Here is a 5,944-nt window from a genome sequence, read left to right on the forward strand (position 1 = left end):
TAACTTTGTTAAATTGTGACGACATGTTATGTATGTATGTATGTATGTATGTATGGATGTATGTATGTATGTATGTATGTATGTATATATGTATAAGTGTTTGCATGTAAGTACGTATGCTTTGTATGTATGTAGATATTTTATGTATATATATAAATAAATAAATATATGTCTATGGATGAAGTATTTTTTTTTTTTCTATATTTTTTGAGTAGGGAACGAAAATGCATCATGTTTGCATGCATAATGTTGAATTCACAAATTATACAGATAATTGCGCTGCTACCTTTTCAATGCATATTATCTTATATCTAAAGGTTGTCTGGAAGAGATCGCTACTAAGCGATAAGACCGCCTTTGTACATTACTATCTCTATGTGTAAATAACTGTTTTATGTAATGTTTTTTTTCCGAGTGGTGTGCAATAAAGTATATTCTATCTATCTATCTATCTATCTATATATAATATTATATAGACCTGGAGATATAACCTGGTTTAAGTCAATTTCCGTCCGTGACTGCGTTCATCTGGCGGAGAAATTTCTGATTATCTAGGTATAGATCTGTTTGATTTTAGTTTTATAATAATGGTAGGTGTGCTATTATGGGTAAATGCGAAGTTACTTGGGCACGTCATAGTAACATAATGGGGGTAGCCTTGCACCCTGTGAAGTGCTCTAACAATACTCGAGCTCTTTATCTTGTGTCGAACGTCTAGAGCAGCCGATCACATTAGGAAAAAAAAAAACAATGGTTAGAAAAATTTGAGCGTATATACTCATTGTGCAATACAGACGCTTCATCTTAATGTTTTCGTCGTACTAACACAAAATCTGACAATTATGTGCAAAAAATACTTTAATCAGACGGTTTGTTAATTTTAAAAAATAAAGTAATGCTATTAAACTTAAGTGTTTTGTGAATGATAATTTAAAATAAAAGAATCATGAAAAGTCACGATTTTTTTTCGGGTTTTCGGAAATTGGCCATGATTAAAATCTGTACACGTTTTCCCCACTAGTGAAACATAATAATTATAATTTTTTCTTCAAAGCTTTGCTCGGTTGCTCGGTGGGATCCGGTGGCCGAGGACGGGCTTGATCTCACAGTCACCTGCAGACGGCGTTGGGAATGACGTTTGAGCGTCCCTTACGACGGGGCTGAAAGGCCAACACCGAGCGTCCCCACTAAGGTGTCGCCGGAAAACAGATGATGGTTTTGGTGGATAGTCTGGCAATCAGTTGGGAGCTCTTTACTCCCATCGCTATCGGGTCGCGGTGCTAGTGCGTAAATAGCATTCCCTCATCTATAAAAAAAGGATCATTATTCTTCATTCTATTATTACTGATATAGGGAGAGTCCAAGACACTTGCCCAGGGAGAAGAGTTGTTCCACTTCTAAAAAATTATTGAAAATTTTGAGCTATCTAGTTTGTTAACAGGTCAATGCAGCTCGTTTAATGCTTGACTGTGAGCGATCATTGCTTTTACATACGTATACGACATATTCAATATTTTGATAAACATTTCTAATCTGTATAATAGTAATTTAGATCATTCTTCCTGTGCATAGACTCGTTTAGAAGATTGAAGAAACAAATTCAGTTTTTTAGTTGCCCTCACGTTATAAAATTTTGCACTGTTCTGCGCTCCGAAAAATACTAGCGTACGCTTAGCTCTATTATACCTTTTAGTTCTGGTAGCGGTTTACCAGAAGTTTCAGAACTATCACATTATTACTCTGAATATTTTAATAAAGTGACGTAAATTTGTGCATATGGGTATTTTCAAATTGTTTCGACGCGAATATTGCATTTTCAAACAAAAATGATATAACTCGTCGCCTTATTGCCTCCACTGGTGACAAAAGGGCTGGTGTATTTTTTGCCCAGAGAATCGACATAGCGATTCAACGGGGAAATGCTGCCAGCATTCTTGGCACAATTCCACGCGGACATGATTTATACCAAAACTATCTGTAAATATTTAGTTCTTAAGTTGTGAATTGTAAATATGTATAATATAAAATAAAGTAAATAAAATATATGCACAAAAAAAAAATCCAAACACAACAAATAAATTTAAAAACTGCATGTGACTTCTAAAATATATTGTGAGACAATAATACTAATAACAAAACAATTATACCTAATCATTGGCGGTGACAGCTGCTCTACGTTTCATATTTGTTTAATAAAAGCGCTTATAAGACCTCAGTTTTCGAAAACATTAATTGCTTCCCTTTAAAATTCTTAACGCATAACACAATAATTAGACTTGTAAACTGTAAAATTATAATTCTTGACCTGAATGTATGAGTTAAGGAATGAGTTAAATACGGATATGTACAAAACTCGGGTGATTGCGCGAAATGAGAGTAGAGAATAACCATTACCGCCGATGGCATTAAAATATTTCGTTGTAATGCGAGCAGTAATGGTCCGAATTAAGTACCAGAGCTCATTACCGCCAACGACAATAGCATTATTTCGAATTTACTAGTATTGCTTTATGTTATACAATATTAACTTATTATTTAGTAGTGTAACATGAGGCTTTATCCGTGTGTGGTGTTAGCGTAAGTTGCAAAAATAACTTATCAGGCAGAAATATATTTCATATTCTATATTTCATATTCCTATCTCTAATGCGCAGATGATTAGATTTTTTTGTATGTAGGTATAGATGGTAAGGCATACGCTACGCTTTAACTTGTAATATTTCACTGCTGGGTATAGCGCTCTTTCCCTATGTAGGAGAAAGGTCAAAGCTTAATCCATCCCGCTGCCCATATTACCCTACTTTGAGTAACGATTGCTATCAGGTGTCCATGATAACAATCGGGACCGACGGCTTAACCTGCTCTCCGAGGCACGGTGTGGAGACCCACAAGGACTGTACAAACACCCAGACCACTGCAAACATCTGTATGTAACAAATGCTTGTCATGGGCGGGAATCGAACCCGCAATCAAAGCGCAACAGGTACAAATTAGTGCTGTGACCGTTGCGCCAACGTGGCAGTATAGCATAACAAACATCTAATATGTAAAATTCTCGTGTCGCGGTGTTTGTAGTTAAACTCCTCCGAAACGACTTGACCGATTCTCATGAAATTTTTTGTGCATATTGGGTTGGTCTGAGAATCAAACAACATCATTTTTCATCCCCCTAAATGTTAAGGGTAGTTCACACCTAATTTTTTTTTTAATTTTTAGATAAATTATTTATTGTTTATTTTATTGTGATTCGGCGTTGAAAAATACATACAACCCTAAATTTTCAACCTTCTACCACCAACCCCTATTTTTAAATAGCGTTCAGCGGCAAGACAACGTTTGCCGAGTCAGCTAGTTGAAAAATAAAATTAAAGATAGATTGGATGTGTAAAATGTTTAATAAACAATTGTTGTTTTAATAAGCCGTCCATGTACACTATAGTTAAATTAAATTAAATCAAATTTTAAGCAAGAATAGATAAAAATAACACTTTTTTTATTTTTACTTAATTCATGGAGACTTGCGTACTTTTTCGTGTAATATTTTATATCTTTTGAAGTTGAGGTGAGATTTTCAATTACTTCCCCTCGGTTTAAATGCGGTTTGGTGTGATTTCATTGGACTCCTCACCTCATTCTGAGCTCACGTAATTAATGGATATCCCCTTAATTTGCTTTGATTTTACTATAAACTTTTTGTCACGGACTCACAAAACCACGCTGTTGTAGTTTATTACTTAATTGCTTATTTATGAAATACTAGCCGACCCGTGCCCTCTTCATTGGGCGTTAATTATTTTTGTGATTCAAATATATGTATAGTAAAGTTTTAATCTTGCTCGCATTTCTCCGACCTGATTTACATATACTACTATTTTCCACTGATTTTTTTGTCCATAAACAATAAAATATAGCCTATATAACTCCTAAATAGTGTAGCTTTCTTTTAGTGAAAGATTTTTCATGACCGGATCAGTATTTGCGAAGATTAACCCCTACAAACAAACAAAATTAGAAACACTACCTCTTTATAATATTATTAGTATTAGTATTAGTATAGAAACAAGGGTTTTTTTTTTAATTTTCGAATCACAACCTCACCTACGCAATCATGTATCAGAACAAAATTAGAAATTGACGTAACACCCTTCTATAAAAAAATTAAATAACATTTACATGCAAATAAATTGGAATTGGTAACATTTAGTGGCACGGTAACAAAGTTTACTAATAAACAATTATTCGTTTACGTAACGATGTGTATAATTTCAATATTTGCGGTGACGACGCTTTACGATTCGTCATCAATCACTGAAAGTGTGTCGATATTGTGTCTTAGTATCACGTCATCACGACACGTCTTACATAAATCGTACTTACTTACTGCCTGGTGCGTGTGGCGTGTGTCACGTAGGTTTTAGATATATTGTTGGTTTATTAGGAACCAGCTGATACACAAAATTTTATCTGCAGAGCCTTTATTTTTAAGCGATTTCGTTATGATTTCATTGCAATTCTTTATAGAGTGAGAATTAAATTTCTTGACCTGGTATCAAGATGATAATAATGCATTGCATACCAGAATACACCACTGTAAGTTATACGTTTACAATCACAACTGTGAAAATAAAATCTGGATAAGTTTTGTAGGTATTGCGTAGTACGAAAACGAATATACCATATATATATATATATATATATATATATATATATATATATATATATATATATATACCAGCTGACCCCGCAAACGATGTTTTACCATATATGTTATGAAGCCCCTTAATCCCCCCCCCTCCCCCCTTATAACTTGGGCTATGAAAAATAGATGTTGTTCGATTCTCAGACCTACCCAATATGGACACAAAATTTCATGATAATCGGTCACGCCGTTTCGGAGGAGTTTAACTACAAACACCGCGACACGAGAATTTTATATATTAGATATATATATATATATATATATATATATATATTATTAAGTCATTAAATAACATTCTTATTATTTACAGTATTATATATATAGCATAAAGCAAATGCATCGGCATAGCGATCCAACGAGAACATACTGCCAGCATTTTTGCGATCATCCCACGCGGATATGATATTTTAAATGTTTGTAATTGAATAAGCTCAGTTTACGTACAATATTTAAAAGTACTTCGACAACTTAGATTAATTTATAATAATTAATTTATAACTTAGAATAATTATTTTTTCAACTTGCGGTAGAAAATTAAAATAAAATCATTAATAAAAGCTGGCTTGCCAATAATGCTTACGTCCATGTAAAGCCTAGTGTTTCTGATTTAGTTTCCTATAAATACATAGTTCAGACAATATGTGTAAAATTTAGAACAAAATTTTATTTTAGTGAGCTTAGTAGCCGAAAGAGGGAAAACTTGGAAGAGAGGTGAAATTAGTTCGCTTTTATTCTCGATGTATTTGTAAGGTGAAGAAAAATTAAAAAACCAAGTTTTTGGTTTTATATTTTTATCTTTTACAATACTTTCTTTACGAAATTTGGTGAAAACTTACCTTTTTATGTAGACACTGTGATTTTTTTGAAAGAATAAGACATCTACAATATTCTGAGGGATTGCGTAAGAAAGAAGACGTTTCTATACCATTGACTTGAAAGTACAGTCTAAGGTATATATTCTCGAATAGTGGAAATCACAGTACAGAATATACGTTTACGGAAATGTCGCACATCGCTTGTCAGTTTTAAATAGCTTTCGCATGCAAAGAACGTTTCATGTCAATGTTGCAGTAACTAGCTGAAGTTGGACGTATCAAGTAAATAAGCTATAATTTATTTTTAGGTGTTGTTTAAAATAAGGTTATATGGGCAATATGGTTACGCTGTGATAAAAGATTCATTAACGGAAACGATCTATTCGCATCACGTTTAGAAAACTATTTGCATTTCTATAAATGCTTGTTT

General features: G+C 33.3%; 1 long non-coding RNA gene across 1 annotated transcript; it reads right to left on the bottom strand.

The window, feature by feature from the left end:
* Positions 1–949: 949 nt before the first annotated feature.
* LOC123669031 lies at positions 950–5,694 on the bottom strand. Its single transcript, XR_006745673.1, has 2 exons — positions 5,536–5,694; positions 950–1,306 (listed from the first exon to the last, which is right to left on the bottom strand). It is a non-coding gene; the product is annotated as an uncharacterized LOC123669031 (long non-coding RNA).
* Positions 5,695–5,944: the final 250 nt, after the last annotated feature.

This window comes from Melitaea cinxia, chromosome Z, assembly GCF_905220565.1.
Source record: "Melitaea cinxia chromosome Z, ilMelCinx1.1, whole genome shotgun sequence".
Lineage (NCBI taxonomy): Eukaryota > Metazoa > Arthropoda > Insecta > Lepidoptera > Nymphalidae > Melitaea > Melitaea cinxia.